This window comes from Bos taurus, chromosome 15 (genome assembly GCF_002263795.3).
Source record: "Bos taurus isolate L1 Dominette 01449 registration number 42190680 breed Hereford chromosome 15, ARS-UCD2.0, whole genome shotgun sequence".
Classification (NCBI taxonomy): domain Eukaryota; kingdom Metazoa; phylum Chordata; class Mammalia; order Artiodactyla; family Bovidae; genus Bos; species Bos taurus.
The window spans coordinates 45,291,601-45,308,478 of NC_037342.1; the positions used below are offsets into that span (position 1 = coordinate 45,291,601).

Consider the following 16,878-nt stretch of genomic DNA (forward strand, 5'->3'; position numbering starts at 1 on the left):
ACCACAAGGACAGAGGGAAGTGGGTAGGTCCTCAAGAAAAACGGGGTTCTGCCAGAAGAGAGAAGAAACACTGTAAGAAAGACCCTAAGTTTTCACTTCAGAGCTCTTCCTACTAACATAAATAGGGAACATCATGTTCCAATCTGAAGGAATCGAATCTTTGTAGCTACAAAGTTTAGCCTTATTAGAATATAACACTGAAAAACACATTTGTGGGAAAACCCCACAGAATATAACATGACTTCTAAAATGAAAAAGAGTATTCTATTAGCTTTTGGGTTTCTTTTAAAGGGGGCTTTCAGTTAATCGGTTTTACTACATACTGTTCACTGCACATGAGACCGGTTTTGAAAATTATGGTAACACTGAAGCAGATGATTTAGGCAGGGGACAGGGGTGTGGATCGGAAGAACCCCTGGAGGAGGACATGGCGACCCACTCCAGTATTTTTATCTGGAGAATCCCATGCACAGAGGAGCCTGGTGGGCTACAGTCCATGGGGTCACAAAGAGTCGGACACGACTGAGTGACTAAGCACAGCACAGCACAGGGGTGGAGACAAACAGCAGAAGCAAAACAACTGAAAGTAAATTAGCAAAGAACCTACATGATAAATCATCTGGGAATGTGAGGTTAAGGAATAGTGAATCAGTGCCAGTGGGATGAAAACAAAAGAAATTTCTGGAGAGTTTTTAGGCGTTGTTTTGTTTTTACCATCTTCATTGAGCTGAATAACAACTGCACAGAAGGGAAAAAATCTTTTAGAACCAGCAGAGCTGACCAAGCATGTGAGAACTTGGCTGTACTGGACTGGTAGAGCTGTATCTTCTTCCAAGCTACAGATCTGCTGGGATATGAAGGTTTGTGCAAAAAAAAGTTTTTATAGGAAGAAGGCAGGAGAATGAAAAGAAGAGAGCAAGTGAAATGGATATAGGTTACCCACTTCAACTTGATGCGAAGCGGTGAAGAGACAGCCTTCCCTAAGGTGTGCAGAGAGGTCCCCCCTCTGGATCCAGTCCAAATCGCCTTGGTTTCTATGCCCAAGAAGCAGTGACATGGACAAATACTCTGGTTTTAAAAGCTCTGTATGGAATCAGAAAGATCTATTTAAATCTGTATGTGTCAAGTTTTGCTGCAATAACAAGCAACCCCCAAATCTTAGCTGCTTTCAACAGTAAGTCTGTGGGTTGGCTACAGCTCTGCTGGGCTCAGCTGGACCTGGCTCCACACAGTTAGAGGTCTGTTTCTGGGTCTTATTGTTCTAGGACCCAGGGAATTCCCATGGCGCAGGCCAAAAGCTCAAGGAGTCAAACACAAATATGTGATACTTCTTAAAGCCCTCACCTGGAACTGTCACCCTGCCCATAGTCTACTGGACAATGAAGTCCCATGGCCAAGTCCAAGGCATTGGATATAAGGCCCTCGGGGAATGTGGAGATGGTGCATGGCAACGGATGGATACGCCATCTGTTCCGGTAGGTCTGCTCTACCACTTACTTGCTTCTTGATGCTTGACAAGCTAGTTTGGTCTCAACTTTTTTCATCTGGGGAGACAATACCGTTTGCCTCACAGGGCATGGGTTAAATTAGATGACTTAAGTACAGCACTTAACACAGAGCCCTGATGGAGCAGATGTTCCATGTGGGACAGCTAACGTCATCTTATTATTATTACTTTTTATATTTATTTATTTATTTGACTGCACCAGGTCTTAGTTGTGGCATGTGGGATCTAGTTCCCCGACCAGGGATCAAACCTGGGCCCCCTGCATTAGAAGCACAGAGTCTTAGCCACCGGACCCCCAGGGAAGTCCCTCGTCTTATTATTGATCCACGGTATCGGATTATAAGCAAGGCATGCCTGCTTGTCAGGAGCCCAGTGATCAGCACTGGAGAGAAGGTAGGACACAGGACTGGCAGGTTACGTGGGCACAGACCAGGGCAGCAGAAGAGGAGGTGGTGGGCAGGCAGGTGCCTAAGAGTTGAAGGTGGTGGTGGGGAGGCCAAGGGCACAGGAGACCAAAGCGTGTGAACACAGGGTGATGAACACATGGACGTGCGCGTGAGAGGTGGCTCAGACAGCCTCGCAACAACTCTGGGAGAGCAGCTGGGCTGAGGGAGCTTGTGGTTTTATCTTCCCACCCCCAAGGCAGCCTGGTCACCCTAGAGAAGGCAGACTCTGCCCCTCAGACCAAGCCTGCCCGGCCTCACGGCCCCGCCCTCCACCCTCACTGCCAGGCCCCGCCCACCACCCTCACTGTGCAGCAGCCTCTCCTCTCTCTGCTGCCTGCACAGCCTGCCCCAGATGAACCCTACTCCCTTTGAACCATCTCTAACCCTCCTCTGGGGCTCCTAGCTGCTGTCCTTTCCATCCTTGATCTTTATCAAAGCTTCCATCCCGCTCTTCCCCCTAAGTCAGTCCTTGTTTCTCCCGAAGTCTGTGCCCTCTGTTTTGACCCCTCAAACTCCCCTTCATCTCCTTTGCTCCTAACACCTTCTTGTAATACCGCTCATCTACCAGGGGCCTCTTGTGCTCTCACAGGGAACACCCCTAGCCGCCCCCTGCATCTGCTCTGCTCTGGTTTTCCCTTCCACCCCTGTCCCACACTAGGAACCAGGCCAGGGAGCTGTCCCACCTGGGTGCCAACTCGTCCCACTGCGACAACAGAGCCGGGCATATGGCAGCAGTGGGGGTGAGGAGAGTGACTCAGATCTCTGGAAAAGCTGTGGAGATGCAGCCTCTGACTCAGTATGCCCACTGCAGAACTATCTAGGAGGTGAGCTATTTATATGAAAGGTGAGCTATTTGGAGACAGTTCTTTGTGCTCTGCAGCAGAGGGGATTGTGCAACTTTATCAAATGATTTTAGTGAAGTCCAGAAAACAAAATCCATGTGCTGCACATGGTTGGAGACAGTGGGTACAGTTGGTATTTTCAGCATAGATTGAAGTGGGATAATCGCAGCATGAAACTGCAATAAATAAAGCACAGCAGTCTCGACGGAGCTGGCACAAGCACATGAAGGGGATGTTTTCTCCTATGGAACAGGAAGTGTGTGCTGCTACCCTGGTCTCTGCCATGTGGCCAGTGTGGCCGGGACTAGAGCTCTGAGTGGAGACGATAAGACCCCCCCGGGGCACGCAGTGGTGCACACACCGCTTCTTTCACAAGAAACTTCAAAGGCAGTAATGCTTCCTGCAAGCCTCGGGCTAGGTCCCCGCACCTGAGCACAGCTTCCTTGCATGGCAAAGGCTGTTTGCAGAAGAGGTTTGAGACAGAAGCTGGTGGTTCTGAAGCCCTTCCAGAGGCCACAGCCTCCTCTCCCTCCCGTCCTCCCTCCCTGCTGCCTCTCCTTCTCGCACTTCCTCAGGTTGACAAGCAAAGTTACAAAATCATCTTGAAATGTGGAATCTCCCAAAATTTACGGGACCCTGAAAACCCAGCTGTTTTTCCTTTTCTGAACTGCCGAGACTTTTCCTAGAAGCCTTTCCAGAGCCGGAGATCCCATGCTGTTGGTCAAAGCATTAGATGTTGTCAGTGCGGTTTTCCATCTACCTTTTCATCCAGTAGAAGTTAAAACATGAAAACTTCCAGAAGCACGCAATGAGTGTCAGTGAAGGACCCCCCACCTGGGAGTCAGGAAAGGGGCACCTGAGGCTGAGCATGTGGGAACCTGGGCCCCATTTCCCTGCCTCCTGTATTCCCTCCATCTCTCTTTCTCTCCTTCAGCCAATACTGAGCACCTCCTCAAGAGCTGGGGATCTACACAAGGCTTGAGGGATTCAGAGACACAGGAGATTCCATCTCTGCTCCCAGGGAACTCATGTCTAATCAGGGAACTCGCGTCTAATCAGGAAAACAAACACAAAGACAGTGTAGCCTTCGGGAGCGATCATGTGGGTATTCACACAGAGAAGAGGGTAAGGACAATAACAACGCGGTGGTGAGTCACTAAGTCGTGTCTGACTCTTACAAGCCCATGGACTGCAGCCTGCCAGGCTCCTCTGTCTGTGAGATTTCTCAGGCATGAATACTGGAGTGGGTAGCCATTTCCTCCTCCAGGGGATCTTCCTGACCCAGGGATCGAATCCGAGTCTCCTGCATTGCAGGCAGATACTCTGCTGCTGAGCCACCAGGGAAGCCTGCAATAACCACAGCTATTAGGTTGGTGCAAAAGTAATTTCTGTTTTGCATTGTTGACTTTACTATTTGATACTGAAATACATTTGTAAATAAAATTGGTTATATTATACATCATTTTAATGTCATTTCTTGCTTGTTTGCTAATGAATTATTACTTGCTGTTTATATGTATTTTAGACTATGGAAATGATGTTAGACTGAAAGCAAATTTGAGTGATTTTCTTATTCGAGTTCAAATGGGTCATAACGCAGCACAAACAGCCTGCAACATCAACACGGCATTTGGCCCAGGAACTGCTAGCAGGACATACAGTGCAGCGGTGGTTCAAGAAGTTTCGCAAAGGAGACTAGAGCCTTAATGATGAGGAGTGCAGTGGCTGGTCATCCAAAGCTGACAACCTACTGAGAGGATCATCAAAGCTGATCATCTTACAACTACACAAGAAGTTGCCCAAGAACTCAACGTCCACCATTCTGTCGTTGGTTGGCATTTGACGCAAATTGGAAAGCTGAAAAAGTTCAGCTAAGTGGGTGCCTCAAGACCTGACCAAAAACAAACAGAACCATTGTTCTGAAGTGTCATCCTATCTTATTCTATGCAACAACAACAAAACATTTCTTGATTGGATTGTGATATGCAATGAAAAGTGGATTTTATAAGACAACTGGTGATAACCAGCTCACTGGCTGGACCAAGAAGCAGCTCCAAAGCACTTGCCCAAACCAAACTTGCACCAGAAGAAGGGTCACAGTCACTGTTTGTTGGTCTGCTTCTGCTCTGAAATCCACTAGTTTTCTGAATTCTGGTGAAACCATCACATCTGAGAAGTGTGCTCGGCAAATCGATGAGATGTATGGAGAACTGCAACGCCTGCAGCCAGTGTTGGTCAACAGAAGGGCCCAATTCCTCTCCACGACAACACCCGGCCACATGTCACACAACCAACACTTGAAAAGCTGAACAACCGAGAACAAAGTTTTGCCTCATCTGCCATGTTCACCTGACCTCTCACCTACTACCACTTCTTCAAGCATCATGACAACTTTCTGTAGGAAAAAATGCTTCCACAACCAGCAGGACACAGAAAATGCTTTCCAAGAATTCATCAAATCCTGAAGCATGGATGCTACAGGAATAAATAAGCATTTCTCATTGGCAAAATGTGTTGATTGTAATGGTTCCTATTTTGGTTAATAAAGACGTGTTTGAGTCTAGCTGTAATAATTTAAAATTCAGGATCTGAAACCATAATTATTTTTGCACCAATCTAATGATATCTTTTAAGTTTATACTAGTACTACGCTCTCTTGTAAATGCTTTATATTTACTAACTTAATTCTTACAACTTTAGAAAGTAGTTGAAAATAAGCTCTTTACAATTTTTCCAACAATAACAATGAATCTGAAGATGGGATATCTGGCTTTGTCACAGCACTGTTGGGAGCCTTTCATTTCCTCTGCAGCCCTGGCTCGGGGCTGGGCATGGCTGTAAAATGAGATGGGTGCCCTCCAGGTCAGTCTGGCACCTGGATGATGCTGTGCTGGGAGCTGGTTCCCAGCTTGGGGCTGCCACACAGTTACTGCTCTTGCTGGGGCAAAAGCCAGCCCTGAGGCCAATTTCATACCAGCCAGAGTGGGGCTTTTTTTAGCACCCTCAGGGGAAAGAGCCCACGGTATGAGCAGGAGGGCAGGATGGGCGGAGTCTGACACTGGCCAGGGGGCTGCTGCAGCAGTCTGGAAGAGTCGGCACCCAAAGAGGGGACCTGCCCAGTGCCCTAGAGTATAGCCAGTGTCTCTGGGATCCCAGCTTTAGGCACAGGTGTGAAGAGCTGGTATGGCCCAAGAGAAGCTGTCTTTCAGGCATCAAGAGGCAGGGAAGCAATTTCAATCCTGTGGATCTTAGCCCTGCAAAGCTGCTCTGCATGTCAATGAAGAACAGAAAGTAGCTTAAGACAGAAACTTGAGGCATAATTGTGTGCAACTGTGAGCCCACAAAAACATCCAAGAGTGACAGAAAAGGCCATCAGAGGTTTGGGAGGGATGCAGGCTTGTTCAGGGAATCAGCAGGGCAGTGAGGTCAATTTCTGGAGAAGCACAGGGGCAGCAGCTGAGGGAGGGCAGGATCAGAAAGGACGGGTTCTGAGAGCAAGGGACTCCGGGGTGGGTCACCATGGAGGTCAGGGTCGGAGAAGCAGCAGCTGTGAAGTCCAAAGCTGGAGCCACACGCTCTCAGAGGCCACTGGACCCCTCGGCAGCACATTTTTGGACATTCTGGTTCTCCCTCTGCTTTTCTCCTTCCCCAGTACCCACTGTATGCTACGGAGCCTAATGATTCCAATTTCCCTAGCACCCACTGAATGTCAGACAATGTGTGTTGAACATGTTACATTATTTTCTCATGCTTAAGTCTCTCAACAGCTCCACTAGGCAGGGCCCATTATTGTATCATCAAAAAGCTGAATACTCTGAGGCATGGAGAGGTTCAAAGACTGGCTTAAAGACACACAGCTGGAAAGTGGGAGAACAGAAACGTGAGCCCAGTGGTCTGACTCCAGAGCCCCCGCTTCTAAATATCACAAGCTTCTGGTTCCCACAGTGAAAAGCCCTCATCCCTGCCATTGAGCTAGGGGGTGGTGGCCCAGGATCCTTGCAAAATCCCAGCAGGGGATGCTCCTGGAAGCCTCTTGGCAAACAAAACACCGAGCCTTCTGCCCCCAGGTTCCTCTAGGTCCCAGTGAAATCCTACTCTGCACAATCACAGGGAGATGAAAGGCATGGCCCACAGCGCCTCCTGCCCTCCTGCGGCAGGACCGGGGGAGACAGGACAGCCAACATGGAACTTCCCTGGGTTCTGCCTCCATGGGAAAGCACACATGTGGACCTCTGCTGGCTCTGGAAATGGGGCAATTTTTCACTTAAAACCATCTGCAAACAAACTTCAGAGCCTTCAAAATTATACATTCACAGATCATTTCTAGACTCTGGAATAGGATTAGATGGTAATGATTTAATTGATGGTTAAGCGTGTAGATAAAATGAATGTGCTGAATCCTTTCTGTAATTATCTCTCCAAGGAGCCCCAGCAGCTATAATTACTGTCTGAGGCCAAAATTACAAACCAGCTGTTGTTTTAAGCAAAATGTGCTGCAGTCCCTGCTGGATCTTTGAGTAAAAGTTGGTCACTCCCAGCCCAGGGCCCACTAGGCCCACTCACTGAAGTCCAGCCCTGGCAGAGGCTCCTCTTCCAAACCTCAGGAGCATGTCCTCCCAGTGGTTGCTCTGCATCCCGGGCCTCACTGCACGCTGCTCTCTCTTCTTTGCTGCTGGTGATTCTTCCTCCTGCCCCTTCTTTACCAGGAAGATTCCTCAGATCAGCCAGCTCACACTGATCTACTCCTGAAAGCAGGCTGAACAATGGGGAGCCCTTAAATCTCAGCTCAGGGAGGATGGCAGAGCTTTCCTTGTGCTGGAGGTTAACCCATGGGGTCACTACAACTCAGGTCTACACCCTGTTGGTGGCCATACATCAACTTAAGTTATAAATCCACTTCTGGCTACAGAGAACCAGGACAGCTGTCTCTATTGATAAAATGAGCCCAATCACGATTAAACTCCTTGCAGAAATTTAAGCTCTTGATGCAGAATTCATGTATTAATTCAACAACCACCACAGAATTACTGAGTACATCCTGTATATGCTAGGTGCTGTGTGGAAGATTGGGATATCCTGGTGAACAGAGCAGACATAGCCCCCGCAATACTGGACTGTGGCTCTTGAATTGTTCTCGACTCGACGAGGAATCTGGTGAAGGTCCCGGTCTGCAGTTTCATACATGTGGATCTGTATCTGGACAGGAAGTAGGTGGGCAGAAGAGGCTTCTGTGGGTGTGCTGCAGGTGAGGGGTGAACACTGGAGCTGCTGATTTCAGCAGAGATCATGGGAAACAGGGAGAAGGAAATGGCAACCCACTCCAGTATTCTTGCCTGGAGAATCCCAGGGACAGGGGAGCCTGATGGGCTGCCATCTATGGGGGTCACACAGAGTTGGACACGACTGAAGCGACTTAGCAGCAACAGCAGCATGGGAAACAATGGGCTTGGGTCTCTGCAGCCACTTTCATCATTCAGCACTTCCTGAGATGCCTACTGTGTACACGGGCAGTGCGCCTCTGCGGTTCATCTCTTCTACTCTATGGACTCCATGCCCTGTTCTTGTAGGGCTCTTATTAGGTGTGAACAAGACAGAATATGGCACCAGGGAACACTGATCCAAAGCTTCTATCAATCTAATGATCTACCTATGTAGACATCCTGAGCTGGACTGCAAATTCCATGGGGGATGGGATCAGCATTTTCCCACTGTATCCTCAGTGCCTGGCAGAATGTTCACCACCTGCTCAGAAATATTTGGTTTATGAATGAAAACAAACCATCAAATGCTAGGGAGAAAGAAGACGGATGTGACCAACACGTTCCACTAGTTGGGGGGATGGTCAAAGGTCCCCAATTCCACTTCAAGGGGAAGGATTTTGTCAGGTGAAAGTGCAAGGCAGAGGAGTCTGTGGAATGATAAGCAAATCCAGGCTTCACAGGGGTACTCCAGAATTCATTCACTCCACTCCCATTCATTTATATTCGTTCATTTCCCCTCTGTCTGTTCACCTTCCCTCAGTAGACCATGTGCTTACGCAAGGCAAGCTTCACCTACTTGTATCACCGAATCCTTTGTCCACACATCACATCTATAGAGGGGCCCTACATAAGTGTTTGTTACTGTTGTTCAGTCACTAAGTTGTGTCTGACTCTTGTGCAACCTCATGGACTACAGCCTGCCAGGCTTCTCTGTCCATGGGATTTCTCAGGCAAGAATACTAGAGTGTATTGCCATTTCCTTCTCCAGGGGACTGTCCTGACCCAGGGATCAAACCCTGTCTCTTGCATTGGCAGGCAGATTCGTTACCACCAAGCCACCTGGGAAGACCAAGTGTTTCAGTTCAGTTCAGTCGCTCAGTTGTGTCCGACTCTTCGCAACCCCATGGACCACAGCACACCAGGCCTCCCTGTCCATCACCAACTCCCAGAGTTTACTCAAACTCATCTCCATTGAGTCGGTGATGCCATCTAACCATCTTATCCTCTGTCGTCTCCTTCTCCTCCTGCCTTCAATCTTTCCCAGTGTCAGGGTCTTTTCAAATGAGTCAGCTCTTCACATCAGGTGGCCAAAGTATTGGAGTTTCAGCTTCAATATTAGTCCTTCCAATGAACACTCAGGACTGATCTCCTTTAGGATGGACTGGCTGGATCTCTTTGCAGTCCAAGGGACTCTCAAGAGTCTTCTCCAACACTACAGTTCAAAAGCATCAATTCTTTGGCGCTCAGTAAGTGTTTAAAAATCAGCCTATCAATGAAGCTATCAGAGTACTGAAGTCACCTGCAGTGACATTAATGGCCAGGGGAGGGCAGCAGAGGGTAGCAGAGCTGATGGCAGAGGCCCAAGGAAAGGGCTATCTTCTCTTAAATCACTAAGATCCTATTGAGTTCAGTTCAGTTGCTCAGTCGTGTCCAACTCTTTGCGACCCCATGGTCTGCTGCACACCAGGCTTCCCTGTCCATCACCAACTCCCGGAGTTTGCTCAAACTAATGTCCATCAAGTCAGTAATGCCATCCAACCATCTCATCCTCTGTCGTCCCCTTCTTCTGCCTTCCATCTTTCCCAGCATCAGGGTCTTTTCAAATCAGGTGGCCAAAGTATTGAAGTTTCAGCTTCAGCATCAGTCCTTCCAATGAATATTCAGGACTGATTTCCTTTAGGATTGACTGGTTTGACCTACTTGTAGTCCAAGGAACTCTCAAGAGTCGTCTCTAACACCACAGTTCAAAAGCATCAATTCTTTGGTGCTCAGAGTTCCAACTCTCACATCCATGGGGACTTCCCTGGTGGCTCAGACGGTAAAGCATCTGCCTACAATGCAGGAGACCCAGGTTCGATCCCTGGGTCAGGAAGATGCTCTGGAGAAGGAAATGGCAACCCACTCCAGTACTCTCGCCTAGAAAATTCCATGGACGGAGAAGCCTGGTAGGTTACAGTCCATGGGGTTGTAAAGAGTCACACACGACTGAGCAACTTAACTTCACTCACATTCAAACATGACTACTGGAAAAACCAGAGCTTTGACTAGATAGACCTTTGTCAGCAAACTAATGTCTCTGCTGTTTAATATGCTGTCTAGGTTTGCCATAGCTTTTCTTCCAAGGAGCAAGTGCCTTTTAATTTCATGGCTGTAGTCACCATCTGCAGTGATTTTGGAGCCCAAGAAAATTAAGTCTGTCACTGTTTACATCGTTTCCCCTATTACCCATAAGTCCTATTACTTTATTATTACCCATAGGTTCTATTGCCCATGTGAATATCAGGGGAGAGCATAACGACTGGAGAAAACTTCTGACAGAAGTCCAGTGAATCCCAGGATAGTAAAGAGATGGGTCAGTTTGAGCAGGGAGCTACAGAGGCTGGTGGCCAGTGCTGGGGTTTGTGTGGAGATGTGCTGAGGCCAGCATCACAGGTGAAGTATGTGGTCTAGAGCCGCAGTGCTGGCAGCACAAGCCCTGTGCTGAGCGTCCCTGGGAGCCTCAAACCTACCCCCAGTCTCGTCCTTAAGGTGACAAATGTCCTGAAAGTTGGGTCTGATACCATCTTCTACTCTAGTTTGGGCTCAAGAACAGTGGGAAGGAGGGCTAAGACCAGACCCAGCTCGTTTTGTCAAGGATGCTCTCAAGGCTCATCCCACCCCCAGGTGTGGGCCTTAGAAGACCTGGGGCCTTGGAAGAAGGGCCCTCTCAGTGGATTTCCCCTGGAACACAGATTGCCAGGTCTGCTGGTCTTAGACCAGCAGGTGAGCTTTGGTCCAAACTTGATCTTCTGTCCTGGCTATGTTGGCTTGAGCCTTCTGGAACTGGCTAGAAAATCAGGAGGGCAGATGACAGAGCCCAGATTTGCAGACATGGGGGGAATGGTGGGGGTCACAGCTAGAAGGCTAGATGGACATCGCTGAGGGACAAGAGGACGGTGTTTTTGTCTGTCTGACGACTAGATTCTGACCCGGGTGGAAAACAATGTTCTCGAAACCAGGCGAAGGTCTTTGGGGCTTGGTGGATGTGATGTGGTCAGCTAACCCAGACGGTAGGGCATATGTCCCTGTGGGGTGCTCTGAGTATCAGTGGTCTTGGGAGTCCTTAGCCCAGGAGAATATGAGAAGACACATCCTGTTTGGTATTTAAACCAAAGAAATCTGCTGCATGAAGCTCACAGTGTCCCAGCAATGAAAAACCTGTGGCCTTGTATCAAGTACCTGGTTCTTTGAAGACGCTCAGCTTCCCAGAAGACAGACGAACAGATTTCTAGGTTCAGTGCGTCGCTTAGGGAAGTGGATAAATAGGCAAACTTCATAGTTCTAGACAGCAGAAGTGCTGCAGAGAGGCAGAAGCGGTGCTGAGAGGGACCCGGCAGAAAGAAGAAGGCAAGAGTGCGTTTTCCCCCCTGTCTCTTTTCATCTTTTGTACACGTCCATGTAAAGTGTCAGTAATTGAGTGTTTCTGTGAGTACCTCCCTTACTGTCATTTCTGATTGCACAGTCAGAATAGCATTCTGAAGAGCTTTTCAAATATTTCAAGTCTCTCCATCTAGGTTCCCAACAACAGAAGCCTTTATTTTTTCTTCTGAAGTTTTGAAAATCTTTATTCTAAAGCTGATGGGAGACTCTGACCATACCCAAACACCCCTTCACTGCCTTGGTCTCGTCTCTCTGATGACAGAGCAATTCTCCTAAGGTCTCATTACTTCTACTTTGCCAAACAGTTCTTGTTTTTCTACATATTTTCTTTTTCCTCCTTCATATTTTAATATATACTTTTTCTTACTGTCTACATTTATCAGAAGATGCCTGGTGAAGTCACTGTTAATGACCCATCCAGCACCCATCCCCCCTATTTCCTTCTTCCTAAGTGAACCCTGAATTTTTCAAGGTTGCTACCTCTCCCCACGAACCAAGGCATATCATGGAAAAGGTATACACTCCAGGGCTGGGCATGCTTTGCCCATGTATTCCCATTCCTTCGGCCAGTGACTGATTCAAAACTTGGCATACTTTTGACCATGACATACAAAAGGAAAGTCTGTTGGGGACTTGAGAATTTATTCCTTGCTCCTTAGTTTCAGAAAGTGCATTTTCACCTGGTTGTTTTCACACCTGGACACAATGCCTGGAAGTGCATCCACCTTTCTGCTAACCTGAAGACAGCAGCCTGGAAAGATCCCATGTTCCTGCCCCATCGTTAGCTCCTGAATCTTCCAACCCTGATCCCTACCCACCTCTAACTCCTTAGCCAGGTGATACATTTTCTCATGGTTTAGTCCAGTTTGTGTCAGGATTTCTTTTTTTTTTTTTTAATTGAAGTATAGCTGATTTACAATATGAGTTTCAGGTATACAGCAAATGATTCAGCATTTTTACAGATTATATTCCATTAAAGCTTATTATAAGACAATGGCTCTAATTCCCTGTGCTATACAATATATCCTTGTTGCTTATCTATTTTATACACAGCAGTTCGTATCTCTGAATCCCATATCCTTAATTTGCCCCCACTTTCCTCTGTTTGTTACATCAAAGGTATTCTGATTTATCCTGCCAGAAAAGCAACTCAAGAATGTGTCAGATCTTCCGTTTTCAACCAGTGAAGACTTCCAGGAAGACCTCCTCAGTGGGCTGCTCCTCACAGTAAGATTTTATCTTTGCGCTCATGCTTGGATTTGTTTCAGGAGAGCATCGCCTCCCTCTGTGATACTTCCATAGCGCGGCCATTTCTGCTAAGCCTCACGCACTTGCTTTTCAATGAGTCTTCAGCCTTCCATGCACAGCTTTCCAGACAGGCACAGCACATTAGTCTGCCTGTTTCTAAGCGGTCTGTTGACCTCCTCGGGTGTCTGCAGACAATGCTCTGGGTTAGTGTCTGTTTGCTGTGAGCGGTACACTGGGATACCTAAGGCCACTTACAGCTGGGCTTCTGGCCCTCCCTCCGGGGCACTGCCTGTCCTGAAACTCTTTTTTCTACCTTCCACTTATTATCAGTTGTAGCAATTGGTTTCATGGGTTATCTGTTTTGTTCTTTACCTTCTAGTGAAGTGAAGTGAAGTGAAGTCGCTCAGTCATGTCCGACTCTTTGCGACTCCATGGACTGTAGCCTACCAGGCTCCTCTGTCCATTGGATTTTCCACGCAATAGTAACGGAGTGGATTGCCATTTCCTTCTCCATTCTCCAACCTTCTGATATTCACTGTTAAATTGTCTTGATAAGAATAACTCATGAATCACCAGTCCTCCATGTCTTCGTAAGATTTGCACTCTTGGCTAAGAATGATTTATTCTGGTACATTAAGCCAGGATTCTGAGCCTCAGCTAAACATCACCCTGATCTTTTTGGCAACTGTTGATGACCTTTGAGTTGTTCCTCAGTCTTCCAGAGTTCCTAAGGGCAGGGAGAGAAGTGATGGAGTGCCTGTGCTCTCAAGTCCTTCATCTTCCACCTCGAAATCACTGTGTCTGAAGACACATCTGTGTTTGCTCCTAGTGGGTTGTCTCTAACCAAGAGAAGCAATGAATTTGCCCAGTTTCAGCTGACTCTCTGTTATACCTTAGTTGCATCAGGAAGGCATCTTGCTCTCAGAACTTTGGGTCCCATGCACAGTGACTCTCAATAGAGAGTCACCAACCAGGGTCTTTTTAAGCTTCCCTCTAAGCAGCCTTCTTCACTCCCACGTTCTTAGGGCTTCTTCTTCATCTATGTTTGTCTTCCAGAGATTCTGGACTCCTCTCAATGGGGTAGAACTCATTTCTACTTGTGTTGTTAGGCTCATTCTTTTTTTTTTATTCAGAGACATTCTCACCATTTTAAGGTTTCATCTTAAGCTAAACTGCAGCAAACGTTGTGAAAACAAACAGAGCAGCCCAAACCCACCATCCGTCAAATGCGCTCCTGGGCAGTCCATATGTGTCCTGCTCAGGCTGTGGGCTGCAAGGCAGAGACTCACTCAAGACAGCTCGATAAAAGGTTAGCTGGGTGGTGGTGGTGACTTATTGTAAAAGCACTCACGGGCAACAATGGAAATGGGTTCTCAGAGGTTCCCGAGCAGGAACCATGGTCAGAGGGCCCTGAGAAGAACCAGGCGTGAGGTTTGTTCTGGGCCCAAGGCAACCCCTGGAACATCAGCACCAGGCTTCTGGATCTTGTCTCTGGCCTGCTATTTTTTAAAATTTTATATTGGAGTATAGTTGATTTACAATGTTGCCTTAGTTTCTGCTGTACAGCAAAGTCAATCAGTTATACATACACATGTATACACTCTTTTTGGTTCTTTTAGCACATAGGTTATTACAGAGGATTGACAAGAGTTCTCTGTTTTATACAGTAGGTCCTTTCTGGTCTGCAGTTAATGAGACTTCTCTGTTCTCTCTTCACCACTGGCTTCTTAATCCTCTACTGAGCAAGTATTTCCACTCACTACACTTTCAGTGTACTTATAATGTGATTTTTTTTCATATCCTGTCAAGACCTCTAAAGCCTCCCTTTATTTCATGGTTCTGCTGATGCCTCATTTTCTTGATATCTACCAGGTTCAGAAGTAGTATTTAACTGACTCAGCCAATCTTTGGGGTCTCAGACTGTGTCATTTGTCACTGGGCAGCCCATAGACTGACTGCTGAGAGCATACGCCCCCAGGGATCCCATCACCTGGGGCCAGAGTTACCCTGTACAAACCCCAGTGGTCGGGACCATCTCTTCGACACATTAAGGGAGTGGAGCTGCGTGTGCATGTGAGGGGGCTGAGATGGGGCAGTGCTGTGAGTGGGGTCTAACACGTCCACAGCAGCCTTGGCAGGTAGAACCCAGCACTCCCGAGGCTCTCTTTCTATTAGCCCTCGGCTCCAATACAGACTCCCCTCACCTCCCTTTTGCTAGAACAGAGAGACCTTCTCACGTGGTTTAGATTCAGGTTACAGGTGAAGGTCTCCAGTGCTCATGAAACCACAATCACAGCGTGCCTTCTTCTGTATTGTGTGCATGTGCGGTTTTCCAATGGTCTGTATAATTTCTTCCATTCTCCCCCAGACCTTTGTCCTTTCTATTAAACTGTTTTTCAGCAGCTTCATCCTTCTGAACGTCTTGGGGTTTGTTTGATGGAAGCCACAAGGGCATAGCGAGTGTTTGCATTCTGAGTGGCGAGGGCTTGCCTTTCACATCAATGCTGGACCCTTTAGGATTTTAGGATAAATGCTCAAAGACTGCCCACAGCTGGACTGGCTGGAGGTGAATGGAGGTGGGGACTGTGAATTAGAGAGGGGAGGAGAGCACTTAACAGGAAGAAGCCATCACATCAAGAGCTGACGCTGAAATCAGCGGTGAGGTGGAAGCAGAGGTGTGGCACGCCCATTCAGGTGTCAGAGCTGAGATAAGGGAGGCGTGCCAGATGACAGGGAGTGGGTCTCTGATCTGAGGGGTGTGCTGGCAAACTGCAGAGCAGTGGGAAGAGGTGGGCTTGTTCCAGACAACCTGATCAAAGTTGGTAACAGAATAAGAGCAGCCTCTGCATGCTGCCAAAAGCCCAGCAGGATCCGGGTGGAGAGAGAGGCCCTTTCAAGGTTGAGCTGGGTTGGAAAAGTGCTGAGCTGCTTCCAGGACACCAGAGTGTGTGGTCAGTACATGGAGGAAACCTGGGGACCTGGACACGCAGGAAGAGGAGGCAGGAGGTCATCTGGGCCTCCATCTGGCGGCGGTGGGAAGGAGCACAGCATAGATGCTGGGTCCACACCTCCTATCCAGAGCAGCCCCAGGCTACTCCTAACCCTACCTGCGGAGTCAATCTGCTTCCCTAGACCACAGAGGTGAGACAGAGCCATATTGCGCCCAACACAGGGAAGGAACACCCTGGTGCTCAGTGAGAGGAGCTGGGCAGAGACCAGGGCCACGTGTTCCCCAGGTAAAGCCCACATGTTGGTCATGCCCTCTCTCCTGTCTCTTCCATTTTTCCTTCCCTATTGGCCTCTACCTCAGCTTATAAAAATGCTCACATTTCTTGCTTCTGAGAAACAAAATCCTGCCCTCAAAATTCTTCACCCTTTTCTAGCGACTGGCCTGACTTGCCTTCCCCTTTCAGCCAAGAAGCTGGAAAGAGCTGTCCGCATTCATTAATTCCTCAGGCTGTGTCTGTCTTCTGCCTGGACGCCCCCAGACACCATGGCTCTGCTGATGCTGCCCTGCTCTGGGGATGGGAGACTGCGGACACATACCCTTGGGGGAGCCTGCCCAGCCCTCCTGGGCACAGTGGACCACCGGAATGTGCTCTCTTCCTCTAGACAATTAAGGAATCTGAAGGGGAACAGAGGAATGGGGCACAGTGTTGAGGAATGGTTTCAAAGTATCGCAGAATTTAATCTGTAGTTGGTATGAACAGATTTTGTCCTGGCTGCCCTGTGACCTCTCTTAGTGGGACCCTGTCTCCTGTGCCTCTCTTCAGTCCTTGCTCCCCGACTCCTCATTCATAGGACATCCATCTGTGTGAGTGCCCTTCATGACTGCTGTTCCAGAATTTTCTTTTTTCAATTCTCACTCTTGGCCTCAGCAGGGAGAGGGCTGTTAATAGGAAGTGCCTGCTTGTCAGAATCCGGGTCCCCTCTCC

At 48.1% G+C, this 16,878-nt stretch overlaps 1 protein-coding gene and 1 non-coding gene across 4 annotated transcripts in view; one reads left to right on the forward strand and one right to left on the reverse strand.

Moving 5' to 3' along the window:
• The window catches only part of SYT9 (synaptotagmin 9), a 381,537-nt gene that overhangs the window by 18,132 nt on the left and 346,527 nt on the right, over positions 1-16,878 (reverse strand). The gene's annotated exons all lie outside the window — the stretch shown is intronic.
• On the forward strand, positions 10,077-10,149 carry TRNAC-ACA (transfer RNA cysteine (anticodon ACA)). Its single transcript has one exon. It is a non-coding gene; the product is annotated as a tRNA-Cys (tRNA).